Genomic DNA, 14,868 nt, shown 5'->3' on the forward strand with positions numbered 1-14,868 from the left:
TAACAATGAGAAGAGAAAATCAACTTGTCCTCTTAACTGGTCAATAAATCTGTTTTATGTTTTAATTCAACATCTTTATGACCAAAATCACCAAATTTACGCATATCCTCTTCTACTATGTGGTAGAAGGGTGACGGTGCCATGCAGGCAGTTAGCCCTCATTGCCGTTGCTCTTTCTATCGCCAGTAAACGTTAGATTGCACGTGTAATACACCTGCTTATCCCACAGTCTGTCTAATATATTTAATGAATGTGTGTGACGTGTTTAGTCTCGCTGATTGTCCATGAATGCGCAGAAAGTACCGCGTCACGCTAATAGGGGGCAGTGCTGAGCCCATGAGAACAACAGGTAACAGGTGAGTGTTGCTGTGTGTTCTTCTTCTACCCAGAGGCTCTGCTTTGCTTTCCATGCTCTTTTATTTTCAAAATATGAGCATGTCTGGACTAACGCGAGATATTCTGACATCATTTAAGGAGTGTCAGCAAACAGAATGGATCAGCTCCTCACAGTCAAAGTCAGACATGTATGATCCACTTCTCTCCTGGCTGCCACTAACCAGGCCTGCTGTCTCTCATCGACTTGGCGATGAATGAGCCGCTCTGAACATCACCGCCACGGTGAAGGAGAGCCTGATGATATTAAAAAGACCTGATTAATGCGACCTGCGTCCATGGGCTTCATCTAAATACAGGTAAGATTGCGCGTAATTTTCTTAAAACAAGAGAGACAACATTTAAATCTGAAAAACATCTGAGTTGACGTTATATTAAGTATTTTGTTTTTCCAGCTATCATACTGTTGAACCATATTGAATTGATCAAAGCATAATTAAAAGCTACATGTTTCAATTTAGGTCAAAATTGAAATATAAGCTTCTGTTTTACGTTCATATATTTAGGTGGGAATGAAAGGCTCCAGCCAAAAATGTCTAATAATAGCTCAGCTCCTGTTCCTCGACCCTTCATGGGGTCCACAGTCAGAAATTGTGGGGAGGAAAGGAGCTTTGGACTGCTGTGCCGATTTCAGACAGCCTTTAACTCTGACATCGTGGAATGATACTACATCCTCCTGAAAAAGAAGTACAAAGTATGTGCACTCTTTTTTTTCTGACATTTTCATTAATTTCTGTGAGGTGGACAGCGGTTGATACATCATGTCACTTAAAGGATTGTGGTATTCCTTACAGCTCCTCAGCGCTGGTAGGGAACACCACGAGGTTCCGAGGCTAAAGGAGCTGTGAGAGGACGTTTACAGGCCGCTTTCGTGCATTGATTAGTGTAATGCTCTCCTCTCTGGGTTACCAAGGAATAGTTTTGGAGACCTGCAGATGTTTCAGATCACGGCTGCTCACGTCTTGACCAGGACTGGGAAATATGAGCATGTTACTCCAGTGCTGACATCTCTTCACTGGTTGCCTTGTCAGATTCAAGCTGATTTTAAGATCTTGCTGCTCAGTTAAAAGGCACTAAATGGTCTGGCACCTTCTTATTTATTATTATTATTTATTTATTATTCCAACCTTTGCACCTGTATGTTCCACCGCGTGCTCTTTGATCACAGGGCACAGGTCTTTTAAAAGTTCCTTAGACTAAAAGGAAAACTGTAAGGGTGCTTTTTCTGTTTGTGCGGCATCTTTGTGGAACAATTTATTCTTGCTTCTCGGTGAAGGCAGACGCTTTACTGTCCTCTCTTTCCTCCCCCGTTTCCCTGCCTGCTTCTATCAATCTTTTTTGGAGCCTCTTTTAACATATCCTCCAAACTATAAATAATGGATCTGGTCAGCTGGACTCTCAACACAATTGATAAAATGTTCTCATGAGAAGACTGGGCGAAGGAGAGCCCCTGTGCTCGACAGGACATGTGCAGCTGAAGACACGGTGGGATGAGTGAGGATTGTGTGTCTGTCCATTTTGTCAGTCGAGGATGTTAAAAATGTGTTCAAAACTGGATTTATGATAACAGGATTTCTGCTTTTTGCAGCTGGCAGTTATCTGGAGTATCCAGAAATTGTGAAAACGTCGGCAGCCTTTTCAGCCCATGTCAATGCAGCCTGAACTAAGGATCGGTCCGCTACCAGCACTCAGAGTGAAATGCAGTGTGCTGTGCAGTGCAGACCAGCTACGGTTCCTGAACTTGCTGGCAGGATGGGAACAACCTCGGAGAAAGTTGGAAGCTGGACCCTGGTAGAATGACAACAATTTTGGCTGATAGGAATCACCATTGAGAAGAACCAGTGAGACTTTAAGGCAGACAGAAAAACAAGAGTCTGCCTGCCCAAAACAAATGTTGTTATCCAAACTGGCTCCCCTGCGATCCTAATTTCTCCTGGATGTGATGTAAACAAGATGCTCTGTGACATCTGTGACCTTTACATTGCGCACTGAACTGCCTGATAATGTTCCATCACTATCAAAGACTGATGGCTGCAATTGCTATGTGGGACAGTTCACAGACAAACACACACATGATTATACTAAAACACACAAATACCGCCTCTACAGTGCTTTCTTCCCTTACTCTGCTGCTTTCTGTTTTAGCTGTAGTGTCAGAAAAGTCAGATCAAAGAACTCAAGCTTTAACTTTATGAATATAAACAATTAAGCTTTGAATTGAATGTATGAAAGAAGTCTAGGCAATGATTTACTTAGCTTGTTCCTTTGTTTTTCCTATGTCTGTGATGTTTTTCTGTTCATGCACAGCACTTTGAATCGACTTGTTACTGAAAAGTGCTTCAGAAATAAACTTGCCTTGCCTTTAGACATTCGGCAGGCATGCTCTGTGGAGGTTTTTAAAGTCAAGTTAAAGACCCACTTATTAACCTTACCTTATGCAGCTAATTTGATGCCTAAGCTGTATGTTTTAACATTGGCATTTCCTTTTGTTTTAATGTTTTTACCTGTTTTTAAATTGTATTGTTTTACTATTTTTATCACCCACTGTTCAGCACTTTGAATGAATGTGCTTTATAAATAGTTATTATTTTCCTACGTCCTTCCTCACTGACTGCACTATTCAGACAGCACTTATCATGGCGACCACTGACGCACATCCGCTTTAACTAAAGAGTCCTGACCCAAAACGAGGAATTCGGATGAAGCCAGTGCGTCACCGGTCATCAACCTAACCCCTATGGTGGCTGTTTTTCTTCAACAAGCTCCCAGCAAAACTGATTCAGGTTTTTATCACCAGAGGTGGAGTTTTCCAGCAGGCAGGCTGAATATGAGCAGTTTTGGTTTTATTCATCATCTAAAAGACAAATCCTGCAAATAGTTTTCTTTTCATACCATCCATATGACAAATTTTTGCAATAGGCCTGTGGTGATTAAAAATTATCCATTAACTTGCAGGTTTTCTATTTTTTGTGTTTTTACATTTTACAACAGTTATTTTAGTGCAGCTTGTGTCATAACCAGTGTTTTTTCCTTTTCCTCCACAGACAGATGCAAAATGAAAATAAAAACGTGTCTGTACTGTTAAAGTTTCCATCTCTGACTGTGACCGCCATGCTTCTTTACGCCGATGAAACATTGGCTGCGATCCTGCTGGGCTCAGAGGAATCCGTCTTAAGCAATGAACCTGAGCGATGCTGGTGGTTTGCTAATACAGCAAAAGCAGAGCAGCTTCTTCTCCTGTCTGATCACATCCTGAGGATAAAGTTTCCCAACTAAAGAAACTCTGCCTTAAAGGTACAGAAAGAAAGATCTTTTGTTGCAGCCAAATATTTTCTTTATTAATCACTCCATTATCTGAAAACACTAAATCATGAAAGACAAGAGATTAAGATTAGAAACAAAACACCTGGAGGAAGTCAGGCTAACAGTTTGCTATGCTGAGCCAAGTATAACAAGAGATATTTCACTTTACTAAAGTGCTTTAATATTTATCTTTAATATACAGATATTTAAAGCTGGATGGGTCATTTGAATAGCTGGTTATGCCAATGTGCATAACTATTAATTTGCATTTTGAGTTTAACTTTTAGATATCTATGCCGTATAAACAACATCCCGAGCAGCTTATTTATATATTTTAGTAAAGAGACAGACACTCTTGTCTCATCTGTTGTAGCTAAAGGACAATAAAAGCAATAATGAAAAATACAAACTTTATTAAGTGAGTCTAATTAATCTGATTTAAACTAGTTAGCTTGCTGGATCCTTTAGCTAAAGCGTTAGTTTGTATGCAGATAGGAACATCTCATTGTTCAAAGGCAGCAGTCAGGACAAGAACATAAAAAGTTTTATTTATACTCCAAGGAACAATGAAGACGGTCATCAATAACTGGGCTGAACAGCGGCACATAAAAGCTGGACATTCCTCCACAGTTATCAAAAGAAAACCGGTCAGAGACAACAACCCAGGAAAGCCGAGTATTCGCTCAAATCCTCAACTGAACAGCAGAATCCAGAGCTGAGTATCACATCTCTGCATGGTCCACCAGAAGACAGGCTAACGTCTAGAGACCTGAAGGCAGCAAATGTTTTCACAATCTGAGGGATCTGGAACATTTTTCCAGGCGGTTGGCAAACAACTTATTGGTGCATTACTGCCACCAACCAGCCAGGAGTGTGGATCAGGATAGCAATTTACTTAAATGATCTTAAAAAAACCTATAATCGTCTAAATATACCCATTTCTATTAGATATTGTTACAAGTATTGATAACCTTCCCTTCTTGAATTCTTTTGCAAAATATCAACCAAGTCAAGTTTTACTTTGACCCTGTTAAAGGCCATATTCTACTGACAATATTCACAATATTCACAATGTTGACATCTACCTGACATGTGTCTTCCCAGAATGAACAATTTGTGCTTCATCACAGCTGATTCAGATATCAGATCATTAACAGAACACATCTAAAGTTTGCAGGATAACATTTCTTAAGGACTTCATGCAGATAAAGGTTTTTAAATGCAATGTTAACTCGTAAACTGATAAGGTCAAATTGTGCTGATTTACAAACCACAGGAAAGAAAATATAAAGTACAAAAACTAAAGAGCAATGGGTCAGTCAGAGGATGAGCTCAGGCTGACTTATGTTCCCACAACATTTTTTCTTCGTTAGTCAACTGAAGTTGTGTTTTAAACAAGGAAACCTCAACTCTAAACCTCTGGTTTCACTTCTGTTCACCAGTGTTTGCTAACAGCCTCTTTTGGCTCATATGCGTGCAAACTCCTCCGCAGCTCACTGACAGCCTTTCCACATTAAATCACCATGTGCTTTCAGTCATTTCTTCATTTGTTCTTTTGGTTCCTGCAGCAACACACAGGTTCCCACAATCAGCAATTCCCCCGGCGAGTGTAAAGATAATAACTGCTGTAACTGCCTTCAAGGTTGTTTTGTGGAAACTGGTTCTGCAAGACGTACAGTGTCACCAGGTGAAATCATCCTCGGCTGATTTCCTCCTGAAGTTATGGGAACGCTGACATCAAAACAGAAGTCCTGCTTTGCTTTCAGCAAGCCAACCTTTGCAATGTTGTCCGAATGCATAAGTCAGTAAATCTTCAAAGTATTTTAATTCAGAAAAGTAATATTCATGCATAGATTTGTTACATACAGAGAATATAAATATTTATTTCTGTTTATATTAAGTTATTCTGGCTCACAGCCCATAAATACACAAAATGCAGTTTCTCAGAAATCTGCAACATAACATCAGGCAAATAAAAAATTACCTTTTCTGTTCTGCACAATAATAACGAGGCTGCTGGCTGCAGTTTTCTAGCAGACAGCCACTGACAACCTCCATGTGAAGAATAGAGCACAAAGGAAAAGAACCTGGCTGTTCACGGCGTGCTGTCTCCCAGCTAGTTTATGGAAAGTTAAGTGGAAGGAAAAAGTAACGCACCACCAGCGGGAGTAAATGCAGCTCTGAGAGGATTGTAAAGCAAAGAGAGTTTGGGTTCACAAGGTGTGGCCAGAACCACTCCTGGACCAGAGACAACATCAGAACCATCTGACCAGAGCTGAGGAGAACCAGAATCTGACTATTTCTCAATGGTCCAAACTCCTCTTTTTAGATGAAAGAAAAGTTTTCATTGCATGTAGAAATCAAGGTTCCAGAGATAGGAGGAAGAATGGAAAGGCCCAGAACCTTAGCTGCTTTAGGTCCAGAGTGAAGTTTTTACATTCAGGGATGGTTAAGGGAGTCATGTCATCTGCTGGTTCTGGTCCAGACTTGGTACTGATCCAATCAGTAACACAAGAATCCTGGCCTGATCTAAACCCCACAGAGTCCCAGTAATTCATGCAAAAGGAGCCCAGACCGATTACTGAGACCAAATACTGAACAGAACCTGGGCAAAATGTTCAGCAGGTCCATGGTTCTGGATTAAAATATTTTTATTGGTCTGCTTTAATATTCTAATTTTCAGAGAAATTGATTTTTGTGTTTTCATGAACAACATAGTACCAAAATTACTAAACTTCCTGATGATGATCTACTGTATGGAAAGTTTTTCAGCAAACGGTTCTTAGACAATCAGCCTTCATGCAAAAAAAAGTGCGTCTCACTGCTGAGTTTTCTGTCACTTGTCAACAGAACTCTGGTTCAACTCTGGAAACTCAAAAAACAGCCAAAGTCCAGAAAAAAAGCCCTGAAAGACGTTCAGAACGCCTGGAGAACCTTTCATTAAGACTACATGGAGGAAACGAGGAGGAATGAGCTCCACTACGGCTTTTAAACACCAGGTACGCTGTTCTGTGTAGGACTATTCTCAGTAAAATGATCCACACACCAGAAAGTTGAAACGTTCCTCATGATTTTAAGGAGATAATATCTGTGTTGAATCCACATCTACCTTACATCTCATTTCCCGAGGAGCTGACATCCACAAGAGTCTTTCAGTTTGGTTTGAAACATTGGTTGGAAAAAGGTTCTCATCTGCTCCAAGCGCTGAGCAAGACTGAGACCAACTAAAAATACCAAGAACCAGAGAGGTCAGAACCTCTGGATCCCCGCTGCCTGGTTTCACGGAGCCCCGACCCGCTGGTCTGTAAAACTAGCTGCTGCCCAGGACATGTCTGCGATTTTACTGCCGTGCCTGTTAAACACAGGCTGGTACACATGTTCCTGCCGGTTCAGACGCCAGATATGGATCAGGAAACACAAAACCAGTAGCTGGGCTTTTTTTTTTTTTTTTTTTTTTAACAAATCCTCATGTTTCATTTCTGCTGACTAAATGTTTTCAGTCAGACCAATAGGGGAAAAAACACCAAATGCCACAAAATTTCAGCAGAGATTTTTCATGGAGGGGGAAAACAAACATCATCTCTGTTACTTCAGACCCACGAAGAACCAGCATAGAACTTTTATCCTTTTAGGTTTATAAGCAGAGCTGGCTCTGTCCGAACTGTCAGAACAAGAAAATGGTAAACCAACAGAAACACAGACAAACAGGAGGCCCAGAGAAGAGGAGTATTCAAATCAATTCAATTAAATTTCATTTATATAGCGCCATTCATGAAACATGTCATCCAAAGTCAGACTCCATCAGATCCTCCAGGTTGGTGAGAAAGTTTCCTCTCTAAGGAAACCCAGCAGGTTGCATCAAGTCTCTCCAAGCAGCATTCACTCCTCCTGAAAGAGCGTAGAGCCACAGTGGACAGTCGTCTGCATTGTTGATGGCTTTGCAGCAATCCCTCATACTGAGCATGCATGAAGCGACAGTGGAGAGGAAAACTCCCCTTTAACAGGGAGGAGAACCTCCAGCAGAACCAGAACCAGGCTCAGTGTGAACGCTCATCTGCCTCCACCCACTGGGGCTTAGAGAAGACAGAGCAGAGACACAGAAAGCACAGAAGCTCACATTGACCCAGGAGTACTTTCTATGTTAGAGAAGACAGAGCAGAGACACAGAAAGCTCAGAAGCTCACATTGACCCAGGAGTACTTTCTATGTTAGAGAAGACAGAGCAGAGACACAGAAAGCTCAGAAGCTCACATTGACCCAGGAGTACTTTCTATGTTAGAGAAGACAGAGCAGAGACACAGAAAGCACAGAAGCTCACATTGACCCAGGAGTACTTTCTATGTTAGATGGTAATAGAGGATGATCTGCCTCCCCTGATGATGTCACAGCTAACAGAACGCCAGACCAGGTGTACCTTCTATGAAGCAGCCAGCCCAACAGAGATGGACGCTGCTGAGGCTACACACACAGCAACCAGCCGGCAACAGGCATCACTCCACACCTGAATCTGCTCCATGAAACAGACGACTGCTGAGTTCCTGCTCTGAGGGGGGCAGCCATCATGGCCCACAGTGTGTCCCATAGGAGACCTGACAGGGTAGACTGATCGCTCACGTCCAGTTTCTACAGAACCAACCAGAGATGAATCCTAGAGGGAGTGAACGTGAGTGTGGGGCGTGTCCATCTGCACTCTGCGCTCTGATTGGACAGAAAACAGGAGGTCCTCTAGCAGCAGGAGACACCCAGAGTTATACATCTCTGCATGGTCGCCCAGGAGACAGAGGCTCCATCCGAATACCCGTATAGGGTCAGGACTCTTTAGATAAAGCAGAAGTCCATCAGCGGTCTCTTTGATCAGTGCTGTCTGAATAGTGCAGTCAGTGAGGAAGGAGGCTGACTCCATCATCCATGTGTGTTTCCTTCACTAATGACGTCGGAGTTAAAGGCTGTCTGGAATCAGCTCAGCAGCCCGACGCGCCTTTCCTCCCTGATAGAGTTCTGTTGACCCAATGCACGGTCCAGGAACAGGAGCTAGGAGCTATTAAGGGTATTTGGATGGAGCCAGAACTTCCTGTGATTGGAAGGAGAAACCATTCAAATCCAAAAGGTTGTGAATATTTAATTGGATCAGAACCATCGTCACACTCTGAGCTGAACGTTCTCTAGGAAAATCTGAAAAAAATCCTCAAATTCAAACTCTGATTGTTTAAATTCCAGACACTTTGAACCGAGAAAGTTTCCCGGATGGGAAGCGAAACGTCTTCAGCTTCAGAAAAGAAGTCCAGTTGTTTTATTTTTTAACAACTTTGTGTTTGATTGATTGTGGAAAAACTGGAGAAGGGATCAAACTGGGTCAACGTAAACTTTCTGTGACCCGTTTAAACTTTGAATGATGGTTCTGATGTGAAGAATGGCTGATATATGGAGGTCCGACCCGGACACCAAACTCTTTTTCACACTGACACCAATCACAGCACATTTCAGGGATTTTTTTGCACAGATTTTTCTAACTTTGTTGTAAGAACAGTAATTATATTCTAATTCTGTGTAATTTTTACCCTCAGGCGTTTCCTTAACACAGCATATAATTGCGTCAATTTAATTAAATCCTGTAATTGATCTGTTTTATCCATTAGATAAACAGTGTTCTAGTGTGTTGTTTGTTGGAACAGGTTTAATGATGCCTGCAGCTCAGAGAACGTTGCTTTCAGACCCATTTTTCCATAAACGCAGTTAATCCTGCAGCGATCCCGTTCCCGCCTCTCATTGTGGATCATAGCTCAACATCAGGATTAACATTTTAAACACAAGTCAACTTCTGTGTGACGGATGATCTCAGCGCAGCACATTCAGGTCCCTGCAGGTCGGACTGCGTGTCACACAGCCCCCCCCCCCCCCCCCCCCACCTCCACAGGGACCTTTAGAGAGTCTCTGATTCGTCTCACCAAACACTGATGGCACAAAAGCTGTTTTTATCCAGCAACAATCTTGCATAATCGAAAGTGTTTGTAAGACACGTCACATGGGTTGAGGGAAATAAATGAGTGCATTATGCAGCGCGATCAGCAGGTCGGGCTTCGTTTAGTTTACAAGGCAACAAAAGTCCAACTTTATAGAATGAAGACGAACAAAAAGACACAAAACTAGTAAAGTTGGATGTGTTGAGTTTTCTTTAGGGCAGAAACAGTTCATCAGTCACATAATCCATCGTATAACATGACTGTTTCCTAACATGATCACTTCCATCAAACCAGCTTTTTGCAAAACTAACGGTTTTATTTAAAGTCCTTAAAGAATTTAACGTTTGCATAAAAAAGAAAGCTGACGGAAAGACGCCGAGCAACAAGAACTCATTCAAACATGAACAGCATTAAGGTTTTATAACAAGAAAAAGAAAGTCCCTTTATTTTTACTTTCTAGTTGAGAACGATAGAAAAACATGTTCAGCAACACTGAATAAAACATCTTTTCTGTTGTGCATCAGAAATCATTCAGTCTGACTGACTGGTGCTAAAATGCAAAGATTTCCCTCGTTTATCCTGCAGAACATTGATTCCTGTGCTGAACAGGAGCAGCAGGGATGTTCTGAGGTTCTGCTGCGTTTGCAGAATAAAAACCAGACAGCTAATAAAGCTCTGTGTGAAAAACGGACCGGTGTCAGGTGTAAATCAGTCTGCTGGTCGCAGCGAGCAGCTTGGGTTAAACTGTCTCCTGGCGGTTCAGCAGACTAACTGAGGTCTATTAGGAGGGCAGAGGTCGTAGGTCACTTACCGTAGCAGGAAAAGAGGATCAGGGTGATCCACAGAGGGAGCAGGACGTTCATCCTGGACGAGAGGCTGGCGCTGACTGGAGCAGAGGAGCGGAGCTGAGGAGGGAGGAGGCGAGGCGTGTCCTCTGATAAAAATCAATCCTTTCCTCAGGTTGACTTTAGCCTCCAAACAAGCTGAGACCCAGACGGCTTCAGGCACAGATCCACGGTCAGGCTTACCTGCAGGTTTATTAAACACGCACCTAAAAACCTGTCAGGTTCTGACCCAGAAGAACTGAACCCTCATGATTTAACAGAACCTGCACACTGATCACCACTTTCTTCACTACTTTTAACAACTAACAGGAATTTTGAAGGCACCCGAACTGAACCCAGTTATAATATCTGCAGCAGTGAAGGTTCTGTTGGATTAAAAAATGCAGAAATCCCTCTGAGATTATTTTTATTAAAGTTATTGAAGAATTTCAGATGTTACCCGATAGTTCTGGTGCATCCACCCATTGTCCTGTTCTCTTGCTGGCGCTGAGCGGTGCAGGGTTCAGACTGGTGTAGGAGATTTGGGTGTGTGTGTGTGTGTGTGTGTGGGGGGGGGGTTAATTTATGATTATGGCTTTGGGGAGGGGCTTTGTCCTCTAAGTGCTTGAAGTACAGAGGATGTGTATAGGTTTGATTGTCTCACAAGAATCTCTCTGGGATTGAAGTTCTATTATGTATGTGTATATATATGCATGAATATATATATATATATATATATATATATATATATATATATATATATATATATATATATATATATATATATATATATATATATAAGATGTAATGACTGTATATGGGTTCTTTGATGATTTTTGGATCAGAGGACTAGAAATCAAATGGGAAACAAATAGTTTACTATTAGGTTGTTTTAGGGGGTATGAATAAATAAGTTTGACTTCTTCCTTCCCCTTTTCAGACACTTACTACTAATCAAGGTCACATCTGAGGTTAAACTAGCAGGTTTATACAATGGGATATTTTTTATTTATTTTTTTAAACGTATGTTCAAGTTCATATACAGATATGTAAGGTGGCATTGGTGCTCATACTGATGAATATGCATGTGTTGATTGTGATTCTCTTGTAATTTTGTTGACTTTTTGATTTACTATTTTCACTATTTTATTCTTTTACTATTTTACAATTAGTTATTAAGTTCATGGCATTTATTATATACTCTTTACTACTAAGAGGTTTTAAGGTTTTATTAAAGTGTATTTCATTTGACTGATCTCTCATTACTTTAGTTTATTGTTCATTAGTTATAGTGTTAATCATATATTTACTGGAATATATAGACCAGTGGTTACTATTTCATTTTGCTATGCATGTGTATTGATTTACTCTCTCTCTCTTATCGTTGCAGAAAGCCTGCAGAAAGCAGAGAAATATGTTGTGACGATAACAATGTTTTTCTAAATATGTCTGAAACTGTTATGAACTGTATTCATCAATCTATAGCTCCTCCTGGAGATGTTCCAGCACCAGAAGAGAGGGATATTTGCTCGCTTGTTTGAATTCTGGGTCTGTCCTGAACCCTCCTTGCATGCCAGGAAAACTTCCAGTCAGATTTCCTGAGTAACCTCAGCCAACTTCTTCGTATGTGGAGCAGCAGAACTTCTACTCAATGTTGAACACCTTCACCTGCGTAACGTATGCGAACCAGCAGGGGGCACTGCTCCCATCCATCTTTAGCTGCTTAATCTCTGGAAGGTCATAGAGGGGCTGGTGCCCATCTCCGGCATCTCTGCTGCAGTGATAACGTCAGTTCATGCTGTAAACGTTTTACAGAGCAGATCATCTGAACAAATCTTGCTCGGAACAGACCCACAAACCTTGTTGCCAAATCAGATCAGCAGAATCTTACCGATGAGTCAGAGAGGCAGACATCAGGAAACATGAGTCCTCACAGCTTCACACAAGCTTTGACATTTCAACATCTACTCTCAGTCTTCTAGACAGTCTCTTGCTCTGCAAAAGTTTTTAGTAACACAAGTAGACCGTTCAAAACTTTAGATTTTAATGTTTAAAGTGGTCTCCACAGTCTCCACATGCAGTATGCGGGATTGCTGCAAAGGGGATTAAATGTGTGCAGTTGACTTGAAATCCGTATATATCCTTGAAAATTTGGAAATTACCAAATATTTCTGAGACAGGACTGGAGCTGTTGTACTGTAATGTCGGATGTCAACATGCTGCAAACTGGCAGTAAGGAAATCAAATTGCATTTAACTTTTATTACATACAAACTGTAAGAAGGACATCAGATTTAATAATTCTCATTTTGCACAGCGATGAAAAACAACAACATGGCATCAAGAAGCCAATATCTTTAAGCGTCTACATCAACGGTGTCAAAACTTTCTGTCACATTGGCCAAAAGTCAAAAGTGCATGCAGGCCAAAGAAATCAAGCATTTAAAAATTAATACTAAAAGTATTTGTTTTTTGTTTTTTTTTACCTGCTTAACAATAGACTATGGATGCAATATTTTAATTCACCACTTAAAGTAGTCAGCCTTTTTCAAGGAAAGCAAAGTGTAAAATCATTGTAAATTGGAAATAAAATACAAAAACAAAACAATTCTCAGCTAAAATGGTTTCTTTGAAACTGCGGGCAAAGCAAATTTATGTACAGCAACGTCTGTTTTTATATAAAAGTCGCTGACTAGATTTTGCTCTATTCACTGTGAAAAAACACAAATAAAGGCAGAAGGCAATTATTAGCTGAGTTAGAAAGTTGGGCTGCCCTCTTGTAAAGCTCTTTAAGCATTAAAGATAAACATTCTTCATCAGCACACACAGAGTGTCTGCACAGTGTAGCATGAGGTTAAGTCAAGCTAATGTTGGGTCACAGACTTTTAAGGCTAATCCTGTTTTTCCACAAAGGTTGTCAAAAAACTCAGAGGATTTAGTTTCAGAAATTATCAGGGCTTCTTGCTCACATATTAATCTGTTAAGAAACGCAGCATCTGACGTGTCCCAGCTCTTTGTTGGAGGTCTTCCAGGGATCAACAGAACGTATGGACCAGAGCCACCAAAAGGTTGATCCATCCAGTACCTTCAAAAGGAAAGCCTGAAGATTAGTAGCTGAAAATCAAATTCAGACTCCTGCTGGTGCAGTTTTTAAAACAGTGACATGTAGATAAAAAAAGGATAAGATTATGACTAGAAAAAAAACTGCATTTTCAACATTGCTACAGCGTTTGTTTGTCATGTGACTCTGGGACAACAAAAATGTAATATTAATTTTACTTAAACACTTTTACCCCAGAGTGTCGTTGCGTCCATCAGGCCATTGCCAAATGTTGTTAACTTCACGTAGGCCCAACCAGTATCCATGATGATCGTCATAGTAGTAGGTACTGTGATTACTGAGAAACTCCTGCAAGTCATTTGGTCTCAGATCATTACTTTTATAATTTTACTCACATCAAAATTGACTGATCAATTAACACCTGTCACTTGCAAAGCTAAAGCTGTGATGATGGGACTCTGTGTTTGTGTCAGAGCTTACCTGTTCCTGCAAGTTATCGACAGTAACCAGATCTGCAGCTTTGTTTTTGCAGTACTGCTGACTCTGCTCCCAGGTTTTATAAATTAAACCTTCCAAGAACAGATAGCACTTTGTGTGAAACTCAATCCAACCTTTCTGACATGGATGACACTCTGTTACCAGGAAATAAAATGGAGAGAGATTTAACATCAACTACAGTTAATAATTTGTTTAGTAACCCAGCAGTAAGTTGATGAAATACTAACATACTTTTACCAACGAAGTATTCTGAGACTGGAAAGTTGTCGAACTTCAGGATGACTTCCAGCATCCAGGTGAGGTCATCTCTGGGGAGCATCTCAGTCTGGTTCCCACAGGTTTGCATCTTTGACATCATCCACTTGAGGTTTACATCCTGTCTGTGCAGAACCACACTGACTATGGATAAAAAAGGAGAAAACACATCACAGAGTCAGTGTACTGAGCTGGTGCTTTGATGAGGGCAGGGTGGCATGTTTTCACAGATTTTCTAAATCAGGGTTCCCAAACTTTTTTCTTCACGCACCCCCTTCCGTGTCCTAACCGGGTCAACACAGCCCCAATCTTCAAAAAAAATTTTTAAAAATTGCAGTTGCAGTTACAACTCAAACTTCATAACAAAGGTTATGTAAATAAAATTAGACCATAATAATTAGACCATAATAATTTAATTAAATTGCAATAAAGTTACACACAACATCCACAACTATAAATATTTAATATATTTTGTCAAGGTTTTTCAATACAACAAACGTTTCTTATTGTTTCATTGTTTTTAATCATCTTTGCAGACGAAGATCTTACTGCGGATGATGATGATGATGCTCGCC

The 14,868-nt window shown here is 40.7% G+C and overlaps 2 long non-coding RNA genes across 2 annotated transcripts; one reads left to right on the top strand and one right to left on the bottom strand.

The window, feature by feature from the left end:
• The first annotated feature begins 229 nt into the window (after window positions 1-229).
• Window positions 230-2,255, top strand: LOC118562723. The gene is made up of 2 exons (XR_004930787.1): window positions 230-692; window positions 1,982-2,255. It is a non-coding gene; the product is annotated as an uncharacterized LOC118562723 (long non-coding RNA).
• An 11,185-nt stretch (window positions 2,256-13,440) lies between these two features.
• On the bottom strand, window positions 13,441-14,222 carry LOC118562722. The gene is made up of 3 exons (XR_004930786.1): window positions 14,021-14,222; window positions 13,773-13,888; window positions 13,441-13,564 (listed from the first exon to the last, which is right to left on the bottom strand). It is a non-coding gene; the product is annotated as an uncharacterized LOC118562722 (long non-coding RNA).
• Window positions 14,223-14,868: the final 646 nt, after the last annotated feature.

This window comes from Fundulus heteroclitus, chromosome 3 (assembly GCF_011125445.2).
Source record: "Fundulus heteroclitus isolate FHET01 chromosome 3, MU-UCD_Fhet_4.1, whole genome shotgun sequence".
NCBI lineage: Eukaryota > Metazoa > Chordata > Actinopteri > Cyprinodontiformes > Fundulidae > Fundulus > Fundulus heteroclitus.